Raw genomic sequence first — 27,167 nt, 5'->3', positions numbered from 1 at the left:
CACCCCTAAATCTACGCATAAACTCATCAAGTTTTAAATCTTATCATCGCCGGTTATACTTGCACTCATCAATTTGGCGACTTGTCTTCCACTTTGCCGTTTCTCCCAGAGTTCGTGCTTCCTTCTAAGGGGTTTTTTTTCTAGCTTTTAGCTATTATTTGTTTCTTTCCTTCTGTTCCTTACCTTTGTGTTCCCCTTGGGAGCTCCGCATATGGCGTTTTTTGTTTTGTGTTGGCTTTGCTTTCCTGCGGCGCTCTTCTTTTTCATTCACATCACTTGTTTGTCATTCGCACGTTGCGTTGCTTTCATCAACTTTTATTGCTTTTCAAATTTGCCTCATTTTGTTCTTGGCTTTCTTTATCAGCGTAACTCATTGTCACTTATATTGCGAGAAATCAATGCCTTATGACACCACTTAGTGTTAATATGATGGGGCGTAGTATTACATTTTTCTTTAGTGGAGGGGAGGCACTTTGTCAATTGTATTGCTGCCGTAAAGCATCCTGGGGAGCAGAGGTTTCAGGGTGGATGTGATTTGTGGGAGCGCATTTTTTTTCAACATATTTAATAAAGAAAAATATTTTTTAAAATAATTGAAAAAATTTAGAACTATATTTTTATAAAACTAAATGGTTGAAAAGTCGTTTAAAATAATTGTAATAATTTTCTCATCAAAAAAAGTAATTTAAAAAATTTTACAATTTGTAGATTTGTGTTTATTTAAATTTAAAGAATTATTAAATACATTATTTAAAACTATTTTGTGTTTTTTTTTCCTTCTTTTTGTATTGATTATTTTATTTTCTTAAATTGTTTTTCATTAAAAAGTTTTTGTTTTAATAATTTTTGAAAATTTTTAAAATTGTGTTCCTCTTAATAATTAAAAAAAATCAAAAATTATTTGGAAAAATTGTAGGAAAAAAATAATTTGAAATATAAACAATTTTTTTTTTGTTTTAATGCTTATGACTATATTTCTTTCGATTATATTTTGTTCCTTCATATATTTCTATTGGAATATTATTGAAATTAAAATTTTTTAAAATACTTTTTAACTAATAAAGTTTTTAAAAAAGGTTGTAATGATCATATTTTTTTAAACTAATATTTTTTTTATTAATGCATTAAAGAATTTGTGTATTTACATTTTTTTTAAGTGTTTTAAAAATTATAGAGGAGTTAATATTGTTTAAATTATGCTTTGTCCCTTCCTATTTGTTCAATAAAAATTGGTTTGTGTTTTAGCCAAGAAAAAAAAATATCTAAGAAGGTTATAATGATCATATATGTATGTATATTTAAATTATTTTTTGTTTTTGTTTTTATATATCAAATAAAATTTTGTTTAAGAAAATTTTTTATTGTAAATTTGACCTAAAACAAAATTTTTAAAATTTCAAAATATTTTATAACAGTTTTCAAAAATTATATTCGAGATTTGGGATTTTTTGAAACTTTGTATGCTTTTTTTTATTAAAAATTTTCCTTTATACATTTTCTTCTTTAACAAATCTTTTTAAACAATTTCTTTCAATAGGTTAACTTAAAAAAAATTTTGAATTTTTTTAAATATTAATTTTATAATTTTTTGTATAAAAAATGTTCTTTTTAAAATTATGTTTCTTTATAAATTTTTTAAATAATCTTTTTTAAGTTTTTCGTTAAAAAGTTTTTGTTTTAATAATTTTTGTAAGTTTTTAAAATTGTGTTTCTCCTAATAATTTAAAAGAAATTTGAAAAAATTTTAGGAGAAAAATAATTTGAAATATATAAAAAGTTAGTTTTAAATTTACTATTTTAATTTTACATTTTTTGGAAAAAAATATTGTTTCATAGAATTTTTTAATAAGTTGTATTTATGTTAAGAAATGTTAGGTTGTATTTTGGTTTATTTATTTTGTGCAAAAATTATTATAAGTTAAAAATATATTCTAAATTATATGAAAATGAAAAGTGTGAAAAATTTAGAATTTTTCAAATTAAGAATCTTGTGTGAAACATTTCAAAATCATTTGCAGTCTTTGTACGCATTTACCTTTGTTTGGACAACGAATTAGTTCAGCCCAACTTTGGGCCAAAGCGATTTTTGGAAAATATTCTCTTAAATATTTCTTGAAGGAAAAAATAATGAAATTTCTTACAACATTTTTTTTAAATCCACAAACATACATAATTGTAATTTTTGATTTTTTTCCATTAACATAATTTTCAAAAATTCAAAAATGGCGATTTTTGAGTTCAACATTTTTAATTAAAATTTTTTCCTGAATTCATTAACAAAATCATTAAACATTCAAAAGTAGAGATTGTTGAGTAGACAAAGTTTTCTCAAACTTTCTTCATCACAGTAACGAAATTCTCATTTTTCTTCACAAAATCCTATTTTTTCGTTTTTTAGTCGTAAATATTCCAACCGCTCTTATGATAAAGCAGTTACCTTTTCACTTCAGCGATTTCATTGCTTTTCGCTTATGTTAACTTTTACGTTCTCATTTTGACGTTCTTCGCTAGTTTACTTCCCTTTATCAGCTTTATGGCTTCTACTTAGCCGTTTGTCTTTTGGTAGCTTCTTTCTTTTGTAATATATCCAAAATCATGCTGTTCTCTTTTCATTTTTGCTTTTTTAGTACTTCTGTTTTTGGTTGTTTCTTATTCTCTGGCTTTGATTTACTCTTTACATTCTACATTTTTAGCTTCATCATCTGCATTTTTGCTCCCTGTTATATATCCGGCGCATTATTCTTTACGCATCTCACAACACTTCATTCTCCTTGTATGCCCACCACACCAATTATTTTCTTCTACTTTACTCCCTTTTCTTGTAGAAATACCAGCACGCTCCCTTATACAAGTATATATACTCAACCAACTGCCGTTTAACCACCCTCTCCGCATCTAAAATACACCTCCTCACTTGCAGCATCTACTTGTTAACTTATTCTCTCTCAACGTTGGTGCGCTAAATCGTTCTATTATTCATCAACGCTTGCAAATCGCTTAAAACTTGCTGTGTTTTTGCTTTTCTTGCCTTTTTTGCTTATTTCACGCCTTGCTTCAGCGCCCAAAATCACTTAGCGATTATTCTTTTTTATCTGCTTAGCAGCGAGCTTCCTGTTTTCATTTCAATTTTTTGCTTCATCCTGCCGCGCTCATTTCTACATGTCATTCGCTGCCTTTGTCAATTTCTTCTACTTAGTAAAGGTGCACCTGTGCGTATACGTGCTTTGCACACGCTCACTCTCCACCCTCCACTCGCACACATCCCAGCAGAGTCATTCAGAGTTTATGGCTTTATGCTTCCGCTTTGTTCATCATTTTCGGTGTTCCGTTATTTAATGGCGTCTTGCGACAAATATGTGTCTCTTTTGACAAGCTGCGTGCGTGTATGTGTATGTATTACATATGTGTGAGTGTGCGTAAATATTAGATGTTTGTGTATGTGCGTGTGTTTGTGTGTCCTATTAATCACATAGCCGCATATGCCGGCGGGTGTGGAGGTGTTAATGTTGTTGTGGTTGTTGTTTTTGTTCGGCTGCTGTTGGTTGCGTGTAGCAATTCGATTGTGTCGGTATGCCGTTGATGTGGTGGTTTGGTTTTAATGTTAATTAGATTTTCTTAATTCAAATCATTACTTATTCGCCCTTGACTTGTCATGTGTCTCATTAGGCTGTTGTAACAAATTATGCATGACATGTAGACGTACAGCACACGCTTCGGGGAAAAAAATATTTTTAAACTATCGAAGGAAGCTGTTTCTAAATACAGCTGATTGCCTTGGAGAAGATTGCATAAAAACGTCAAAAATCATCTAAAAAGTATTAATAAATCTTATACAAATATGGTACAGAACATGCTGTTACTCCAAATTTTGCATTATGAAAATTTTATTTAAACAGTTTTATAGTAATTTAGGTGATAATTACATACTATATTACATTACTTCGATTAATTTATTATTTCGTTCGTTATTTGATATATAGCGTCGTTTTCTTGGAACCACAGGTCTTCCAATAAAACATCCTTAAATTAGGCATGACTCAAACAATATGTTCGCTTTCATTTTTGAAGAAATATTGACCAATGATATCGAAATATTAATAGGCAGGGATGTGAGTGTGGCTCCAACTGCCTTGCGTATAAAGGGTATATCTCTAAAGCCACTTAAACTAAATCGACCAAACTGACTGCGAACAAGGTCTTTCAGTATCTTCTTATATCATATAACGCTTTTATTGAAAACTACTAAAGAATATAAATTTCACACGCGAGATGGTAAAACAGGAATGCTCAAGACGAAATTTTAAGAATTGTCCACTCAAATATTATACGCTCAAAAGTAGTACTCTTAAAAATCAACCAAATTTGGTGCGCAATATTATCCTAAAATTCTTATATTATGGTGTGAAAATAAAAATCAGATTATAGCCTCGCATATTTTTCATACTTATAACACAATTCTTTAATTCCAACTGATTCTATCATATTATAAAAATCCAGCATAAATGAAACCTTCGAAACAAAACTTTGCATAGATAAGTTACACTTTGCACAGAGAGTGTGAGAGAATATGCCATCTCTTACCTAAAGTTGGTGGAAATGAGTCCATATGCTTTGAAGCTCCACACATCGAATATGTGCAAGTCGTTGCCTATGTGTGACTTTATAGCAAAGACATTGATCAATTCATGGTATATAATAGGTTGTCAAAAAAAGTCTTGCGGTATTTTTATTGAATTTTTTTTTTTTATTGAAATTTAAATGAATTTTTGATGACTCATGCCCAGCTCTTGACCGATGCTACGGCTGCTACTATGCCGGTTTCTTTAGACCAATTCAGCGATTTTATCGCAATTTTCGACGACAGGCCTTCCGGAGCGTGGCGCATCTTCGACCACCTCTACACCAGAACGAAAACGTTGAAACCATCGTTGTGCGGTGGAAATTGAAACTGTATCGGGTCCATAAACTGCACAAATTTTATTGGCGGCTTGAGATGCATTTTTGCCTTTATCGTAGTAGTACTGTAAAATATGCCGTATTTTCTCTTTATTTTGCTCCATGCTTGCGACGCTATAACTCACGAACTACTTAAAAGAAACGACAATCAATCAAACACGTGTTAGCGCGTGAAATTAGCCTTTCCAAAAGGTATGTATAGCATGACCCGATGCGACGAATAAAACTGGAACTACGCGCTTTCAGCGCCAACTAGCGAAAATACCGCAAAACTTTTTTGACAACCTATTATTATTAAAATTCAGTCAACATATTTTCTTGATAAGGTTGTATTCTTGTATTAAAAATGTTGAGATCGAGTCAGCAGTTTCCTTAGTATCCAAATTTAAACGAAAAAATTAATTTTACTGTTGACCATCGGTTACAATCGTACATAAATTTTCCTTACTTGTTTTCCTATATAAATTCTTATTATTATATATTTTTATAACGATCTTTACAAAGCTATTTAAGCGGCGAAATATAGACTATAACTGTGAGCATCGGAATTTAATGTTTATAAGAAAGGAGTTACGGAAAAGTATAAGTATATAAGTATATATATTAGAAAATAATTATAAAAGTGATGCCATACTCTACATTTTCATGATTGCCCTCGTTAAACCTAAACACATAAAGTAAATGAAACGACTATTTTTCCAATAATATATATGTATATGTATTTAGTTTATAAAAAACCGCATTAATAACGCAATAAAAAAAGATGCAATATAAAATATATGTAATATATGTTGAAAACTGAATCTGCCTGAACCGCCATTTCACAATTGAGCATAACTTCTCAATTGGATTGAGGTCGGGACTTTGAGCTGGACACGCCATCAGCTAAATTGTTAACCGGTCAATCGCAAACAATTTTCGCAGGGTGCTTAGTTTCGCCATGTTGTTGAAAAGTGATTAGCCCTTCGGGGTATGCAAAAAATTGGGCATATAGATTTGCAAAATATATATTCTCTTTTCGCATAATACAATCAATCCTGTGCAATGGTCCAACGTGTCATCACTCAAAGCATGCCGAAACCATTATATTTCTTCCTCTATGCTTCATGGTTTGCTTTACATGATGTCTTTGAAGTTTGTCGCGGCCCGGGGCAACAATATTGCATTTCATTCGTCTGAAAATGGATAAACTTAGCTCCAACTGAATAGACTAGAATAAACGCGTTTCCAGTCTTCCGTAGTCCGGTTTTTATGTTCCCTTGCAAATTTCAACTGAGCCTTAGCATTTTTCTCCTACAGAGTTGGTTTATTTTTTTCACATATGCAACATATTAAGTTCTACCAAGTGCTCTACTAGCTGTCCACCGCTTCACGTTTGCATTAAATTCCATAGAAGCCTCTTTTCGTGTTAAAAGCTTAACTTTCATCATTTTCGACATGAGAAGTGTAGCGTCCGAGTCTGTTAGGATGCGATGGCCTATTTAACCGCTTTTGGAAAATAATTTTTTTCTTTTCTGCTCAGTGACCACTACTGACTGACTAAATTGCAGTTTCTTAGCAATTTTATGAGCGCCCAAACATGAAAATGTTGAGTGTGGAATTCCTTTTGCTCACCACTGTACATGGCTTTGAGTTTAAATATAAAATTAAAATTTTATTAACAACAAAAAAGTAACTAAAATATGAAAGTAAAAATAAAGTATATTAAAATGCAAAAACATATTTGCTATATATTTTACTGATATATTTTATAATCATTAAATAACGCAAGAAATGAATAAAAATATTTGTTTTTACACAAATTTACATATTTATAAATTAAAATTTTCTTTGTGTAGTGAACATTTTTTTAATAAATTTAATTACTTAATATTTTTTTTCGTTTTATAACTAAATTTTTTATAACTTATCAAAATTTGTAAGTTCGCTCCTCTCACAAAAAAAAAAAAAAACTAATAGTTACACCACACCTTCAAAATACCCAGATAATTGCGTAAATATAATGGAGATTCGTTAATTCAGCATTTCTTGTTCTTGTTTTTACATGCCTTCATAGACAACAGCGCAATTTTTGACCTTAAAATTTTATTCGATGCGCCAACCTTCCAAATTGCTCAATTTAAATACCACAAACACGCAGGCAAATCCCATAAAGGCTTCTAAACAGTTATATAACTGTTAATAGCTTGCAAAAGCTGTCTATCAGAATTCAGAAATTTTTTAATACTGTCAAATTAGATTTTTTTGCGTTTCTGTTTTGTTGCGCAAAGTTTAGAGCTTTGCTGTTGTCAAATACTTCCACTCATCACTTCAGCACAGCTTCATGTCATGCTGAGACACATACACGTACGTCTGGTGCACTTTTCATCTGCCGCATGCCACAAGCCGCATGCCGCATGCCGCATTCCGAATGTCGCTTGTCACTTTTAATATGAGATGCTTGTTTGCCTGGTATTGTTGTTGTTATCGTTTATGTTGTTGCTGCTGCTGCTGTGTGGCCTTTGTCAAAAATGACAGCTCAATTACGCAGCGACAACGTGTGTGCTATTCCCTCAAACAAGCATACATACATGTACGGACACACGCGGGTGCGGCGCGTTAATGTGTTCAAATGCATTTGCTCGCTCATATTCCTTGTTGTTGTTGTTGCCGTTGGTGGTTTGGTTTTCCTTAGAGCATTAGAGCGCATGTTCGCGGTTTACCATTGAAATTTGGCGGCCGCGGACATTGTTGTTATTGTTGTAGGTACCCATGTCTGTGGTGTTCATATTTATGTTGCCGTTGCCGTTGGCAATGACAATGATGAAATTAATTGAAGCGCGTTGGCATTTAGAATATGCTAAGTATTTTGTTGTTTATTATATAACACTCATATATTTGTGTATGTATGCGTATGTGGGCAGGATGGCTATATAAAAGTTTGAATGAAGGCTTTCCCTTACCATTTTTCCCTTGTGCTACGCTTAAGTGGATCATTTGTGATAGTTCGAAGTACCCTTCAATCCGAAGGTGAGGCTGAGAGTGAGCGTGCATACCCGATTCTCCCATGAAATGAATTCTGAAACCAAATTTTAGTATTATTATGGGTTCTAGTCTAAATTTTTACAATTTTAGGGATTCATTGTTTTATTTACTAAACTAACATTTTCTTACACTAGGTGTGCTCCATAATATCCAACATAAGCATACATTTAGGCGAAAATTTGGTAAATATACTTCTCCTCTCATCGTATTAATAAATAATGACAACACTAGTGCGCTTAACCACCCACTTGAGTTTTCAAAATGAAACCACAATGATTTAACCCAAAATCATTTTATATATTAAGCCTACTTTTAGGCGCATAATGCATTTAGCACAGCTTCTACCAAAACGACTTAACCTTAAAAGTCCGTTTCGACACAGCAAATCTACTTAGCATACTGAATCCACTGCACTCACACATTTAGCTAAACATCAGCTGCCTAAAAGTATGCAATAAATATGCCTAACCGCTTGTAATCCGGTTACACTGACTGTTACACTCAATTTAACTGTCCGAAGTATTCGCAAAATGTAGAAAAATAAAAATTCTTAAGAAATCTTTTTACTCTACACTCCACTCAACCCCTCGCAGCTGACAAAGTATGCCGAAGCCCAATGTGTAATCCGATTGCTTTCAAACAGCGTTCGATACTCTGCTTTATTTTGCCTTTTATGTGATTTTATTTCATGCGCGTGTGATTTAAGAAAACACCATGAAGCAAAAATAACGATAAACCGGGGAAAATGAAACAAAAATGAAGCAACGAAATTATACGACAAATGTACCCAGATTGGCTAAGCGAAAATGTGCTTGCTTTCATCTTTGGATGCAAATTTAACAAGAAATTGTAGCGCCGAAAGAGAGCGAAAAAGCCTTCTTCCTTCCGCTTAGGCTCCAGAGGTTAAGAGACACAAGCGCTGACAATGAGCTTTTTCGAATAGAAAAAAAAAACATTGAATTAATGCCTGATACCACTTGCTTGAGTTCTTGTTTATGATTTGTTTTACTTTGCTTTACTGCTGACATTTCTTAAGTACTTTTTCGGCTTTGCATATAAAAATCAAATATTTTCAGTTCAATTACACCCACAAGTATTCGATACATTCCATTTTGAGGGGTTTCCCAGCAGACAGCCGTTCAAATATACAGCGCTAAAGCAGTACAAAGCAAAAAACAAAAACAAAAATTAAAAACGAAAAAGTATCGGGTATCTCGTTTTTATATTTGCTTTATTGTTGTTGTAATATCGTGTAAGGGATCACTGCTTTCACATTTTGTCTTCCACTTTAATTTATTCGGGTTTCTTGTTGCTAAATGAAGGCATTATTGCTCGTGTGTTTGCTTCTTTTTGGGTGCTTTGGTGTCTTGGGCAAAAATTGTTCAAAAGTACCAGCAAAATTTAACGAACCGTTAAGCGTTGTCTCAACCTTTTTTTATTACTTGCAGCTGCACATCAGCTGCTGTCAACTGTCTGTAATTATGACCTAAAAACTTCCAGTGTTGTTTTGTCACAGTTGGGCAGTGAATATGCTTTAAGTGGTGGCGACTTTTTTTGTTTCTGTGTAATAAATTCTGTACTAGTTTTGAGAAATAAATTTTTAAAAATTATTTTTGGGTGGCAACTCTAAAATATTTGTAAAGAAAAATTGCTTCTTCTATAATATTTTACATTTGTTTTTGTAATTTGTAATTTTTTTAGGTGACAACTCTGCTGTGTTTATTGCGAAATAGTGTTAATTTTTAATTTCTTTCTTGATATCAAATTCTATATTTTTTTGTTAATTGTTGATTTTTTTAGTTGTCAACTCTAGTGTATTTATTGCGAAAAGTTCTATATTTCTATTATTATAAATTTTGTAATTTATTACAAAGTAATTTATTTTTTAGGTGGCAACGCTGTTGCAATTATTGCGAAAAATTGCATATTTCTAATATATATATTTTTCTATATATCTATTTGCTCTGTATTGCAGTCCATAATTTTTTTGGAAAGTAAATTAGTTTTCTAATCGTTTATTTTTTTTGGTGGCAACTCTGTTGAAATTTTTAATTTAAATTAAACTTTAATTTTGTAACCTTTAATTTCTTGCCCCGTGTTAGATTCTATTGTATAATTTTTTTACAAAGTAAATAATTTTTCTAATTGTTATTATTTTTTAATATGGCAACTCTGATCTATTTATTTCTACTAAATTTATTATTATCACTTTCAAATAAATACTGAATTTATACTACTTGTTTATTCAATATTACAGTGAAATGCATTTATTTCAATACAAAAGTGGTAATCCTAGGATTTCGTGTATACATATTAATATGCCAGTATGACTGCATAAAAACATACTTGCTCAAATCGAATTGGATTACAACAGCCTTGGGTTAATTTATATGAAAACATATTTATGTATTTAGAATTGTGGCAACCCCATAAGGAAATATTTTTTGATTATAGGAATAAGTAAGATACTAAAATTAATTAAAAATTAAAAGCTATAACTCTTGATAACTTAGAAGCAGAAATCGATTGCTTTTAAGATATTAATACATATTTAGTTAATATTTCTTACCAGTGTTATTACTGCTTTCAAGTACATATGTATATGCACCTATTATACAGAGTATTAACACATTTTATTTACGTACTTAAATTTATTTTATTTTTTTATTGATGGCAACCATAACAACGTAACTATAACAGTAAAGTTTTTCGAATAATTAGATAAATAATATATGTGATATTTTTTATAACTTTTCAACTTATTTAAAGGTTGTAAGGTTGCCACCTGAAATATATTCAATTCAAAAATATATGCAGCAACCTTAAACAAAGATGAAGTCTTCAAAAAATTGTTTAAGTTGTATATTCGTTTTTACTTCATAATTTAATCAGAAGCAAATTTTTGATGTTGCCACCTGATATATCTACATATATTATTTCATATTAATGTTAACAAAATATAAAATCAGGAAATAAGTACCCGAAATACAAAAAAAAGAAATATGTTTTCATACTCTGGTGGCAACCCTGCAGAATAAAAAAAAATATGTGGCAACCTTATTCAAATATTAATTCATGCAGAAATTATTTTAAGTTTTATAACTATTTTTGCTTAATTTTTTGCTAATAAAATTTTAAATAGTTGGCAACCTGCTTTTTTAAATTTTAAAAATTTTGTTTTATTGCATATATAAATTAAAACTTATTAACGCGATTGCAGGTTTATTTTACACAGAAGATTTTTATTAAAAAGATTCTTCCATAAAATTTAATTTCCCTTCCATAAGAGCGTCAATGATGCCATACTTTCTACTAGTAATAGCTAAAAAGCCGTTGCAACGACCGTTATTTGCGGTCTCTTGTGCTTTGATCATGTGTTTACCTACTTGTATATTGCGATTGATGCGAGTTGATGATATTTATATACATAGAAGATACATATATCCAAAGTATCAGCGTATCAGGTGCTGATATTATATGATGTGTTGTTATGTGATGTGATGTCATTTGATATACAGCCTTATAGTACGGCTTATTTAAATTTACATTTATGAAGTAGTGATGTAATAGTCCTACAAGGATGACCACGTGATGTGAAGGTGCAGACCAACTGGTTTGAAAGTGGTGTGATTTTAAATGATGTGATATAATGATCGACTGTGATGTTGCTATAATCAATTCATAAAAATGTGACTGAATCTCATGAAATAAAATTTAAATGCAATATGTATGATATCATATGGTGTGATCACTGTTTTCACATTTTGATGATACGTTATTTTGCATTTTAGGTTACGATATGTATGCTAATAAACTCTGAGAATCGGTTAAGATGTGACGTGATGTAATGAAAATACGATTTATCTAAAGCAAATTTCGTGAAAACACTTGAACTAATCTTAAATCCTGGGAAGCATAATCGTTGTAGGTGATAAACATATCAAAAGTCATAGATTTCGTAAGTGGAACTAGTTTTGGGTAGCATAACCAGATTTTAAAGTTTAATAACATCTGATATCATGTGATGATATAATTAGTCCTATTACCTAAATAATGTGCTATTCACGTTTTCCTCTATATAAAAAAATAAAAGTCAAATTCGCTTAAAATAAAATTTTCCTGCACAGCTGACGCAGAAACTCCCAAAACTACAGTTAATTCTTCAACTTTTTTTTTATTTTTTTTAATTTTTTAAATATTTAATTTTCTAACAAGAAAGAGTATAAAAACTCCCAAAGCTTTCATAAAATATGCGTCACTTTTTGCTTTCCATTTTTCGTCGCACAGCGCTCAGCGCTCAGCTAATATTTGCAGCTACATAAACTGTAACGCACACACACACATACTCACACTCATACATGTGAACAGCGCAAATATTTTTTCCTTAGAACACAAATAAAGGCTACTAGTAAAATCAAAATCGCCAGCTTAAACAAACTACAAGCCACTATGTAAACTTTTCACTACAAAAGTACTGTTAGTTGGCGCAAACATACATACCCATATAAGCGTTATGTGCAGATGTGTGCGTGTGTTTACTTGGAGAAAAAGTTGGCGCGCATAAAGCGACTTTTCGTCACATCGCCACCTGCGCTGCTGTTGCTGTTGCAGTGGCCACGTATAAATGCACCAACACAGACACAACTGCAAATGCATACATACATACATATATGTATACCCACACACCCATATATACGCACTGGCGCATTTGCAAACACAGGCAAGTCATAAATTTTTAAATTGTTGTTTTTCGCTTTTCTGCACACAACACCAATGAAATACCCACGTCGGTGTGGCAGCGCTGGTCGCAAGTGTGTTGGTAGTAGTGGCAGTAGTTTGTTTGCCGAAAGGTAGAAAAAATTTGTAAACACTCATACGCCATGTTGGCCAGCACTTGGCGAGTAGTAGGTAGTGGACACGGCTGCCTCAAGTGTTTGCTTGCGCTTGTATGTGTTCATATACACCGTTATGCATGCAATCTTTTATGTACATACGTTGTATATATATCTACCAGCATGTTTGTCCGCTGGTTTTTCAAGTGTTGCCATCCTCCGCCAATGCACGCCACCAACTTGCCGCCGGTGCCAAAACACTCTGCTGCGCCAATGTAAACAAATTATTCAAATAGGATTTTTGCGGCTTTGCTTTCATCTTCGGCTTTAGCTTTGTTTATCTACATCCCAATTTGTCGCACTTTTTCTTGAGTGCTAATAAAAAATGGAGCGGTTCTCCACAGCGACTGCGACAGCGGCAGCATCGAATCTTGTGGCCAACAATGGCGAATTAATGCTAAGAAATTGTGTGAGGGGAAACTATGCGAAAACTATATTCATACATACACATTAGGGTGTCCTTTATTTACTAAGTTAGACATAAAAACGTTCACAGAAGCGCCTTATCATTTTGTGTTGCTCATACGACATGGTGTACTCTTTGAGTGGTCAGTGTAAGGCCTACAAATGTAACTGCCTTTAATTCTTGTTTGCAAAAAATTATCAAGAACTTTTTTTGAGCGCTAAATTTTGTATTAAAATATAATTTTCAAAAAGTTGTAGGTTTACTTGTTCAAGGAAAAATATCACCAAATCTGATGTTATACGAAAGAAATATGAATATGCGCGCCTTAAATTGTAAATAAAGAATAAGAAAAGTTGAATAAATCCTTTCAGTGCAAAAACTTCAAATTCCAGGTGTTCAGGTGTCAGCAAAAATATAAACTTTGAAAATCACACTCACCCTTTTATACATATATACATTTAAAGTACATATGTTCGTGTGGTTATTTGTTTTTGGCACGTGCACTATTTCTTCCGTTTTAATAAAAGCAATGGCAAAGTGTTGATTTAAGAGCTGGCAGGAATATTTTGAAGTTGGCTATACTTCATCGGAATGATAATAAATATTACAGATTAATTGCCTAGTGGTTTGTGACTTGGCTAGATGGGAATATTTTTGATATATTTCGGAGCTGAATATTTTCGCATACTTTGTTGAGAGAGAAATCTTGAATTTGACCACTGGAGTTTGCAAAAACATATTCTCCTATATATTTCCCGAATGCCGAAACAAAAATATGTAAACAAGACCTGCATTTATTTTTTCAGTATTCATCGCTTTCAGGCTTTTCCTGGTCACTTTGGCACAAAGAAATACCTCATCTATACGTAATTATATTTAGGCTCCATTTTTTAATTTACTCCGTATTAGAGAATGTTCAATACATTTACTAAAGTACTGAAAATTGTATAGATACTTTTTACACTCACCTACCTTCCTCTTTGGATAATCTCTTACCTCTTTACTGTTCGCAAAAATTCAAATGAAATTCGCAGACATGGCAAAAATTTAATTATATACAAGAATTTATGCTGACCAACCGACTGGTGGACATTTGCTAAAGTGCTTGACAGATGGTGGGAGAAAGGATGAGTGAGATAAACATAACCATAACTACATTCATACATACATAAATTTGCGCTACATCCCTAAAGTGATAACTATGAGCATATTTAGTTTACTTCAGTAATACTACTACTATAAAAATATAATATATCTCAGCTGCTCTTAGGTCAACGAAGGGTGTTATATTTGCACTCTCAAAGTAATTATAATCATTAAATTTTTGCCCACTTGGCACAATACGGGTCATAAAATATTTGTGTAATTTATTTTGACATTAGTAAATATTAATAGTAAATATTACTAGGTTCAGAGTACTCTAAAAGAAAATAAAAAATTCTAAAAATCGGCAAATTGTTCAAGTTTAAACAAAATATTGTCAGGCCAAAAATTTTTTAAAGACAGCATTATATTTTAGCCCTCCAAGTTCGCAGGAGTAATGATGACAGAATTAACAAGCATTAAAAAAGTACAAAAAAATCTATTTTCTTTTAAATTTTTTAAAATAATTTATAAATAGGTGGCAACCCTTAATAAGCGAAAACGTAAAAAAGTATTTTATAAATAAGTGGCAACCCTATAAAACCGAAAACGCAAAAAGTGCTTTGCAAATAAGTGACAAACAATATAAAAGGAAAAGCGCAAAAAAGTTCTTTATAAATAAGTGGCAACCCTATAAAAGCAAAAGTGTATAAAATTACACTCTTTTTCTGTTTGAGCAAACATTGTAAGAAACTGAATTAAGTTGCAAAAAGAGTACAAATAAGGGTCAATAAGTAACCTGAAGGTTATATATTATTTTTGTTAAAGAAACTTTAATATTTTAATTCGTCGAAGTCCCAAAAAGTATGCTAAATCAAAAAAATATTTTTTTTGTTAATTTTTCATAGACAAGTGGCAGTCATAAAAAATCAAATAAAAATTCAAGTTGCTAAAATTTTTTTTAATATTGTTATTTGGAAAAACTGTAAAAGGTTAATAGAGTTGCCATAGTCGGGGAAAAGTCAAATAAACCAATTAGTATACTGCTTGCATAGTAAAAAAAAATAAAGAAAACTTTTATTGGAAGCAGTAACTGAAAATTACATAAAATATAGCAAATTCTCACAATTAGTGCTGCCATATTGTGCTTTTTTTTATCAAATCTTTATTGAGAAAACTATAAAAATTATTATATTTAATATATTTAAAATATATATATAATTTTTATTATTTTAGTATATAAGAAAAAATTAAACATTTTGCTATTTAGTTGCAGAAAAACTGAAAATAAGTGCTAATAGAGTTGCCACATTCTAAGGAAAGTTAAATAAACCGCTCAGTATACTAATTTCATAGTAAAATTTTATCTAAAATACAGCAAGTTCTCACAATTATTGCAGCCATATTAACAGATTTTTTTATTAAGCAAAATAAATACAAAATTTCACAGACAACTGGTAACCCTACGAAATTAAATACCTTAAACCTACTGATATCTTTGTGTCAAAAAAATATTTAAAAATTTTGTTATTTAGTTCCAGAAAAACTGAAAATAAGTTCTAATAGAGTTGCCACAGTCGAAGGAAAGTCAAATAATTTTCATACAAGGTGCTTTCCAAAGTAGACTTAAAAATAAACAGAACAAATGTTATTTAAAATAGTTGCCTTCTGCTTCAATACAGCTTTTTGCACGGTCCAAAAGCATGTCGAACGAGTGTTTTAGCTCGTTGGCCGGTATGGCCGGCCAGCATGCCGGTGCAAGCCTTTTGAATAGTCTCTACGTCTGCATAACGCTTTCCTTTCATTGGCAAATGCGTTTTTCCGAAAATGAAGAAGAAGGAAGTTCCCAAGCAAAACACAATTGCATAAATGCAACTAAAAGGAGTTGGAACTAATAAATTCAAAACAGGGTTGCCACTCAAAAATACTTTTTTAATTTCAAAATATAATTAATTACTGCCGCGACCAATACTTTAACATAATTTTTAATATTCCTAATAGTTTGAACTATCTTCAATTTCTCGTAAGGTTGCCATTAGTGGTAAATTTAAAAAATATATTACCAAACTTTTTCACAAATCATCACTGAACAATAAGTCATTTTGAACTCAAACCCCAGTTGAAACTTAGAAAATTCTCCAAACATGCAATCAAGTTGCTCATTTTCGCCTACTTAAAGTCGCCGCGGCTCACAAGTTCCTTGCCACCAAAGGCGACCAATCAACCAATAAATTGGCCACAATATTGAGGTGACTAACCCTTGCTGGCTGTTATGCTCCCACAATAAAACCCACACACACACACACCCACACGACGACCCCGCATTGTAACCCTCATCACGCAGAGCGCTGCACTTGCAGGCCAACACTTGCAGGCCAACACTTTCGGGTGCAGTAACCCAGAAAATCAACAGTGTGACAGTGGCAGCCACTCGTGCAATAAAAAATATAGAAAATTTTTAGTTTTCAAACGGACACAAAAACCGAGCAAACGGAGTAATAAAATAGCAATGGCAAATCGAGCTGTGGCCCGCTGCGGCAGTTAGTGAGTTAGTGAGCATGGCAGAGCATTGCTAGCCAGCTGACTCGAAACTGGCAACGAGCGCTGGTGGCATGCAACAATTGCGGCACACAAATCGCAATCAGCAGCAGCGCACCCACACTGCAGCGCGCGCTATCACACACATACACACATAAGCACAGGCGTGCCACTCACCAACATCACTACCAGTGCAGGCTGTGACTTGACCAAATAACAGCAGCTGTTGGCCGCCACAAAAGCCTGCAAAATCACAAAAAAAATTACAAAACTCTCTATTAATGTTGTTGTTGTTGTTGTCGGCTGGCATGGCGGTTGCGGCGCATGTGTTGGTCGGCGTCACCGAAAATTGTCGCACATGCACAAAGCACCATCATTCAGTCGCCGTTGCCGTGCCCTGTCTGTGGCTTGGTGATTTTGCCGCAGCTTTTGTTTTTGCCGATTTGCGCTACGTGCTTTTTACACGCTTTTCCACTTGGAATTTTCCATTTTTCACCGCCATTGCTTGGCTTTCGGTTTGTGTTTGTGTTTGTGTTTTTGTTTGCGCTTTTATTTTTTACATTCTGATTTCGCAAATACCCCAAAGTGCGCTCAAAACAAATGGAGAATTAATGCTGCTGCAGTGCAATAATGAAGAGATTGCTGCAGCGGCTTTGACGTGTGTTGGTGGGGAAGGGGTTTGTGGTCGGTCGATAGTTGGGAGAGTGAAAATTTGGGAATGCCGAACGTTCTGTTTAGTTAACCTACGGCGCTTGGCATCAAAAAAGATTTTGGTGGCACAAAATGTGGCAGCTACTGTGTCTCTTAAATCATTAACTCGGGAATCACTGAAGAATGCTTCGATCCATCTTTAACAATAATATTCGATATTCTTTAACAATATTGTTGGTATAAAGACTATTTTATACAAAGAAATACTCATATTAATACAGTAATAGCTTTATGTAATCCCTAACTTATCTCCGTCCTCCGAATTAGTATTTTATTGAAACTTTGTGTAGTCCTCAAAATCGCACTGAGGTTTCAGCGTAACCTTATATAGAGGATATTGTGGCTGAAAGTAACAAAAAATTTCTTAAAGATTTTGGTCATCCTCTATTTTTTCCGGATCTCTATGCATTTTATGCCTAATCTCAAACCTCAAGCGAATGATCGTTGAAAAGAAAGACTGTGGGCAAAAAATAGTAAGACTTTTTAATTTAAATTTGGCGCGAAAAAACATTCACCGAAATACTTTTTTATTCGTTGGTGTGACTGTCAGTGACTTCTGTGCCAGTTGTCACATTAGATTAATTATTGGCGTACTATAAAAGTGGTGTTGTTAGGTTCAAAGATCGCTATAAGCGATGAATCGCATTGGATGACAACTGTGTTAATCTTAAAAGCGAATTATGTAAAAAATAGTTTTCTGTTTCAAATCATACGAGTTTTATATAATATGTCATAATTATATAAAATTTATATATTTCTTTTTATTTCATTATTATACTCTTGCAACCTGTTTTATTCACCTAACGGTTGTACGTATCACCTAAACTAACCGAGAGAGAATGAGGTTATTTATAAATAAATGATCAGGATGTCGAGAAAAGTTGAAATACGGATGACAGTATATATTGGGTAGTCGAAAAAGTATTTTCGTATTTCTAAGCACATTTCAACTTATTTTTTTTATTTTAATATCTATAAATGAATGAACAAATACATATGTACCATTTTGGTCGACAATTTTTTGCCATTTTTCCGCTAGAAACATTATTCCATCAGAGTAAGTCGAAATTTCCAGAACGGCATGGAGCGAACCATTGTTGTGCTACACGAACTGATACAGCAACGTCTCCGTAATCTTTCCAAATTTCATTGATGGCTTGCGTGGCATTCTTCCCTTTTTTGTACAAAAATTTCAAAATGTATCAAATTTCTTCATCATTTTCACTCATTTTTGAATAGCTGTAACATTTTTTCAACTTCCCTGAATTTAATTTTTTTTTGGTTAAATTAAGCTTAAAATCTCACCTTTCCAACACTATATGGTATGACACAATGTGATTGGTAGCACTGAAGATATACGACTACAACGTGAACTATTGACAAAATACGAAAAGACTTTTTCGACTACACAAAATTATTATTATTATTATATTATATTTTGTTTGAGAAGCAAAACTAATAACAAGGTTATAGTAAAACACAAAGCGAATTATAAAAGCCGTTATTTTCTTATTTGGCTTAAATAGAAGTTAATATTTGACTGAATCTGAATTTCGGTTTTATTTTTACTGTCTCTACACTCAGATAAGCTGAGCTGAATAGCTTTGATATAAGTGTCATTGCAGAATAGTGAGCATGTCTTTTGTTGCACTCAAAACAATGCTGCTGGCTATTGCAACTCTGCATTTTGACAATTAGATAATTCAAATTTTCTCACTTTTGGAGCAGCTTCCTTATCTTTGTAAGATTAGAATATAATACAATGCAAGTAATACAATTTCTCGAATTAAAATTAAAAGGAATTAAAAATAAAAGGACAATATTACGAAAAGTCAAAAGAATAGTTAAGGAAGGAATTGCGACTAGTGAAATAATTTTTTAAGAAGTAGTGTCATGCAAACTAAAAAAATAAAATTTAGTTTAGGTAATAATTGAAACCTTTTATATATTGACTTTAATTAAAAAGTTTACTTTTTAAATTTTATTAATTTTAAGTTTTAAAGTCTTTACAAAAAACTTTTAGTTACTTTTATTTTCATTAATTTTTGCATTTATTATTTGATTGATATATTTTTATAAGGGTGTTAATTTATTATTGATATTTTTTTTATTTCTAATATTTTTATATAAATACCAACATTTTTAAATTAAATACAGCAATCGATTTAAAAATAATTAAAAATATATTCAATAATTAAAACACTTAAAAATTAAAAAAAAATCAACTTGAACTATAGAACTTACAATGTGAAAATGGAAATTTAAGCTTCACATACAACTCACCAATTTCAAAGTGTTTACTTAGAGTAGTAAAGAAAAGCTTACAAATGAAATAATAACAACAAGACATTTTTTTTTTATTCAAAAAGAGGAGGTAAAAGATAACTGCAAAGGCATCACGTGAGTACAAATGAAGTGAAAGCTTAAATAGAGCTTTTAGTGAAAGCTCAAAAGCTTGAAAGCATGCAATCAAGGCATGAAGTAAAGAACGCAGCAAACGATAGCATGTAATAGAGGTTTTTTCATGTTTAAAAAAACTACAGACTTTGAATATAGCTTGATTTGAACTGAATACGAGGTTTAATTTTTATATTTTATTCAATATGGTATTTCTTCAATATGTTTTTATACTCTCGCAACAATGTTGCTAACGAGAGTATTATAGTTTTGTTCACATAACGGTTGTTTGTAAGTCCTAAAACTAAAAGAGTCAGATATAGGGTTATATATACCAAAGTGATCAGGGCGACGAGTAGAGTCGAAATCCGGATGTCTGTCTGTCCGTCCGTCTGTCCGTCCGTCCGTGCAAGCTGTAACTTGAGTAAAAATTGAGATATCATGATGAAACTTGGTACACGTATTCCTTGGCTCCATAAGAAGGTTAAGTTCGAAGATGGGCAAAATCGGCCCACTGCCACGCCCACAAAATGGCGGAAACCGAAAACCTATAAAGTGTCATAACTAAGCCATAAATAAATATATTAAAGTGAAATTTGGCACAAAGGATCGCATTATGGAGGGGCATATTTGGACGTAATTTTTTTGGAAAAGTGGGAGTGGCCCCGCCCCCTACTAAGTTTTTTGTACATATCTCGGAAACTACTATAGCTATGTCAACGAAACTCTATGGAGTCGTTTCCTTTAGGCATTTCCATATACAGTTCAAAAATGGAAGAGATCGGATAATAACCACGCCCACCTCCCATACAAAGGTTATGTTCAAAATCACTAAAAGTGCGATAAACGACTAACAAAAAACGACAGAAACACTAAATTTTACGGAAGAAGTGGCAGAAGGAAGCTGCACCCAGGCTTTTTTTAAAAATTGAAAATGGGCGTGGCGCCGCCCACTTATGGACCAAGAACCATATCTCAGGAGCTACTAGACCGATTTCAATGAAATTCGGTATATAATATTTTCTTAACACCCTGATGACATTTACGAAATATGGCTGAAATCGGTTCACAACCACGCCTTCTTCCAATATAAAGCTATTTTGAATTCCATCTGATGCCTCTCTGTATAATACGAGTATATACATTAGGAACCAATGATGATAGCGGAATAAAACTTTACAAAAATACGGTATTTGAAAAATATGTAAATGACGTATTATGAAATCTCGATTATCACTTTACCATGCGAGAGTATAAAATGTTCGGTGACACCCGAACTTAGCCCTTCCTTACTTGTTGTTATTGGATTTAGTCAAACGAAGCTTTTTATTTGTGGTATTTACCTTGGTGAATGCTAGTAGATATGAAGAATCTACAAGTTTAAAGCATCCTCAAAGAGCTTAGCGGAGATTTTGAGTATAAGTTTAAAGGCTGTGTTAAAGGCATGCCATTTTAATATTCGCCGTCCGATCATTGCGTAAGAATAGTATTACTGAATTTACCCTCACATAGTCTTGTAGCAGACCTTTGTCAGAGAAAAGCATACTTTTACTTTTGTTATACTCTTAGAACCATTTCAGACTGAAAAAGCTACCAACAGATTTCTATGGTTTCTGAGATTTCTACGATTTCTGACTTTCATTCTGCTTGGCGAAGCTAGCGGCTACATATTATGGTAGTTATGAAGGAAAAAACTCGTTATTTAATTTGTTTTGGTACTCAATTGCATCAGATTTTGACGATATCCAAGTTAAGTAATATTGTTACTGTCTTGCTGCGAAGTTAAAGGATTTCTATGGCTTATCTTCGGAGTCAATTATGGTTTTGATCAAATAGTAATAATATTAGAAATGCAATTTTATAATAGAGTTTTAATTTGTTGATTTTCTTATGTGACCAAGATTATTAGCCTAGTCTCTAATATAATATTTTGGCCTAATATATACCCTGCTTTCTTGTAGTCGACTGAAAACGTAAAAGAAAGTATACTATTACGGCATTTTCATGACCTATACATTTAAATAAAAAATTTTTTTGTGAAAATATTTATCACAATCTATAGTTCTTCAGATATAGACTATTACTCAGCGAAATCCCTTCCCAAAAATTAGTTCAACATAAACATATTCTAAAATCTAATTTGGATAGAGCAATATGTATAGTCTAAATTGTTTTTTCCTTCTTTTTCGCTTTGCTAGCAATCAGTCAAGACGCCAGTCAGACAGTCACTAAACAGACATTCAATCAGTCAGCGAATTTACATCAGCGTAGTCATTCGCTCGCTTTTCCATTTATAATATAATAGCGTATACACAATCATATACGTATAGATATATTTTACATATATATATATGGTATATCAATATATATTTATATGCGTGTGTATGCACACAAACCTCTATTGCATAAAACCTAACATGCTCGTCCGTCCATTTCCAACATTCAAGCCTTGCCGCTATTATCCTTACATGCTTTCTGCACGCTGCTTGTTTGGTTAGTGTGCCAATAGCTTCAACTATTAGATATACTCAAATACATATGTATACCTGTATAAACATACATATATGTATATGTAAATATTACGGTGTTCGTGGTATCTCAAGTTGATTCTTTTTATGCAAACCCCCAACAGAAGTTTCAAATTTTGCTCCAAAAAAATGTTCCGTTTTCCATATGTTTTTTTTTTATGGAAGTTTTTTGTCTTTGTCAATAATTTTTTTATCCCGAAAACACTCAGTCTACAGTTTCGAAAAATGTATGTGAAAGTTAAAAATTCGTTTTACAAGAAAGTGTTTATTTTGTTTTTCCCATAGACTTTCCATATTCCATTTATATTTACTGTGTTGCTCATACGCCATGGTGTACTATGTAAATAAGGTATATTTGTGCCTAAATTTAACTGCGTATAATTTTAAAGGATATTTTTATGAGAAAAGTTTTCATAAAGCGGAAAATTTTATTTTATTTATATTAGAATATCAAAGCCGCAGATTTATTTCTTTTGGAGAAAATAAATTTTTTGCAGAAGATAAAAAAATGCCATATAAAATATATGGAAAGATGATTTAAATATAAAATAGCGAGCTTGTTTTCATTGAACAATTTTTTCAGACAAAGACCAAAATTTCAGAGGGCATTTGCAAACAAAAAAAAATCAACTTCGAATATAACGCACACCCTAATGTAGTACATATGTAAGCCTCTAAAGCTGTGTGCTTGCAATTTTTCACTCCGTTTGTGTAGTCGCCTTACATTCACCTCACACCTCCGCCAAGCACCGCGTCCATATGTCATTTGCTTGTCACTCCGTTTATTTGTTTACTTATGCCATGTGCTTTGTCGTTCGGTTTGTCTGGTGTTGCTGGTATCACATTTTCCAATGATTTCTGAGAAATTTACACAGCGAAAATTCAAGTCACACGATACACGCTTATTGTGTTAGCAAGGAGGTGTGGGTAGCAGCATCTTAGTTGTCATACTCCCTTCCATGTATTTGTAGTACAGCAAATTATATGTACAAACACACATATCATGTGTGGAAATCCTCAATTTCTACTATTTAATGCTTAGTTCAAGCACTTCAGCCCTGCTATTGTAGCTCCCACTCCGCGCTGAGTCTCCTTTGCTAGGCGTTAAGCTTCAGCACGTATTCGCTAAGATTTCTTGAAATGGGAATATAAGGATATCAGCGAGCTGATGGAGACGGTGGAAAAAACTCCTTGTGATAGTTTTCCATTTTACAAAACGTGCTGTTGTTGTCATTGCTTTTGCCGCTGATAAGCATATCGAATAGTAAAGTGGATACACAGAGTCTTATTTATGTATTTCTGGATGAATGTGTGTATATGTATAGAACTATGCTTGTGTATGTGGAGTTCCGAACCCCAACGCTACTCTTCTATTACGTCTCTACCTCTTCTTTGCAGGTACGTTAGCATTTCATTTTTTAGTCCCACGCTTAGTCCCAGTTTGTAAATCCTTATTTGTTGAAATGCATATCAGGTTTGTTGAAATAAAAAATTGCCAAGATATGGCAGCACACATGCTTACCTACATATATGTAAATAATGCTACGCACGACAGAGAAAAGCACACGCTTGGTGCACTTACGGTACTCTCCTACCTTGTTAACTCCTCTTACCTGCCTAGAGAAGGCAAATAAATAGAAATAAGGAAATTTACTTTAGCTAATCCATCTAGGTCGGAAATACACAGGCATATGAACATATGTTGTTGTTATATTTGCTTTGGTACAGGGTTGCTATCGGAAATAAACTTATGTAAATCCTAGTGGATTATCGGTATCGGTAAGAATATCAAAAGCGTTTCGGCTTGCAAAGGCAGCCGTAGGGGAATGCACATGGGCAAAGCACACCAATTAAGTGAAGAAAAATATTGATTGGAAAAAGATAGATTGAGAAGGTTTAAGAAATAATCATTACTCTTAACATTTTGATCAGCTATACTGTAAAGATTCTTTCAGCAAATTGAATACAAGTGGTTTTGCATATTTGTATTGAGTTTCTACTCTAAACTCTAAACAAATTATAGCATTACTTTTTCCATTACCTATTACCATTACTTTTATTTCATGATTTATTATAGATATGTCGATAATGTTATATATATTTCATAATTTATCATTAATAAAGGTAATGGTAATTGGTAATGGAAAATGTAATGCTACTTTTTACGCATTACCATTTTAATGATACTAAAAGATATTCGCAGTATTAGTACTTACATTACCATTATTATCATTGCTGTAAGAATTACTACACACCATTATGAATTAAAAATATTGCAAGGCCAAAACATAATTTAAAATAGAAAAAAATATAATTACATTCACATATTTAAACACCAGTACTTAATTGGGACAATACTTTCAGCTCTAACGAGGGAGAGCTGATATATCAAAGGAAAATATGTAATTGCTCCTCGTTAGATTAAATCAATTATGAAATCAATATATTTCTTAAAAGCCATATTGATTCTTTTCAAACCAAAGTCATTTATCATTATCATTACTAAAGTAAATTACCATACTATAAGGATTACTAATTCAGTTTTAATCATTGTAAAGTATTTGTATAATAAGATTTATAATAAATAAATAAATACTTTACTAGTTAGTGTCATTACCATTACTATTATGATTACAGCAGAAATCACCATAACTGTTGAAGTTCTGCTCCGAGTAAGGGCATTTGTTGTCAGTGCCCGCTTTAGTGTGTATTCTAATGAGTTTCATATTTTTTAACGTCATCGGAATTATCATATTCGTTATAATTACATATGTAATTACTTTTTTATTGTTTAACATTTCATTCAAACCAGCAATCTTGCAAGTGAAACTACTGATTTCTTTCAATTACTCTTACCATTACTTATTTCTTTCAATTACTCCTACCATTACTGTATCAATTACCATTACCATTACCGTTATTAGATTACTAGGGAAATTACTTATTTCATTCAATTACTGTTACCATACTATTACAATTACAGCCATTAGATTACCAGCGAAATTACTTATTTCATTCAATTACTGTTATTTTACTATTCCAATTCCAATTACCATTACAATTACAGCCCTTAGATTAACAGCGTAATTAGTTGTTTTACTCAAATACTTTTACCAATACCATTACCGTTTTAGTTACAATTATGATTACCGTTATTAGATTACCAGGAAAATAAATGTTTTCGTTCTTTTACTGTTATTAGTACCATTACAATTATAATTACAATTACGATTACAGTCATTAGATTATCAATGTAATTATTATTTCGTTCAATTAGTTTTACAAATACTTAGCATTACCATTTCAATTACCTTTACAATTACTGTTATTAGTTTACCAGCGACTTATTTCAACCTGTTATTGTTAACATTAATATTATCATTATAGTCGTCATTAGATTATCATGGTAATAACTCATTGCCATTACCATTATAATTACTTTTTCCAACTTACTCAAAATCTTTTTTAGTAATTCATTTACCACTTTCGGCATGAAAGCCAGAACCGAAACTACTAACTACCTACTTTTGCATTATTTGTAATGCTATTACATACTTGTATTCAAGGAATTTTCTCTTAAATATAAATAAAATCAATTTAAAGCTTATCTGTTCTTTGCTACTCCAAATTGATCTACACCATGCAGAAAATATTTCACACATAATCCGCATATTTGCGTTCAGTTTAAGGAAATTTTCTGGGTAATCCTTTAGAACACAATTTGCTAGCTATGACTTCACAGCAGTGTTAGTGGTCGGCAGAACTTGCGTATGTTGATACATATGTAAATATATACATATACTTATAGACACATGAATGGTCGTGGTACGCACCAGTGAATTCGTTAATTTCGACTGATAAGCCTGCATTCACATACATACCTGTATTTAGTAAATCATAAGACACCTTTCATGAAACTAAGGTATATCTAGCTTCAGTAAGCTCACATAATAAATCTTTATTACTGTAAAATATGTATATATTTTGTATTTTGAATCAAATTTTTTGATCTCGATAAGATCACTGGCAAATGGGAAAGTAAAAAGTTGTTATTTAGTAAAGAACATTTAAAAATAAACCTTAAGTCTTGTGGATTATATAGCAGTCCTGGAATTCGGGAATTCATAGAGGAGCAAAATATTGTCCGAATATTGGATTTGTATACAGAAATATATAATCTTTTATCCATAATTATTTTCGTAAAATTATCTTATCATATAATATAATTCTTATAATATAATATTACGAAAATAATTATGGAAAAAATAATACAAATACATACATCTATAATCTAGTTTGGACTCTCAATAGTTATATAAAACTTAATAACATTTTCAAAACTTGAATGTTCTTCATGAGCAATTTTATTAATTTTTCTCTCTTTCTCTTTTCAGGTAAGCAATTTTTGTACTTTTCTTTTACTAAAACAGGATACATGACGTATGTAAGTTCACGTATACTTATTTTATTCAACAGTTTCTTATCTTATTTTCCATTTCGACTTTGATAATTTGTAGCGTCTTCCGGTTTCTCAGGTTATATTTTATTATTCAGAGAATGTTACTTATCTCAAGAAACGTTTTCAAATTTAATACTGTGCCCAAAAAATAAGGTGACATTGTATTTATTTTG

General features: G+C 32.0%; 1 protein-coding gene across 11 annotated transcripts in view; it reads left to right on the top strand.

The window, feature by feature from the left end:
* Nucleotides 1–27,167, top strand: part of LOC120770913 (syndecan) — a 486,497-nt gene that overhangs the window by 175,323 nt on the left and 284,007 nt on the right. The gene's annotated exons all lie outside the window — the stretch shown is intronic.

Source organism: Bactrocera tryoni, chromosome 3 (genome assembly GCF_016617805.1).
Source record: "Bactrocera tryoni isolate S06 chromosome 3, CSIRO_BtryS06_freeze2, whole genome shotgun sequence".
NCBI lineage: Eukaryota > Metazoa > Arthropoda > Insecta > Diptera > Tephritidae > Bactrocera > Bactrocera tryoni.
This window is presented reverse-complemented; position numbering and strand designations above follow the sequence as displayed.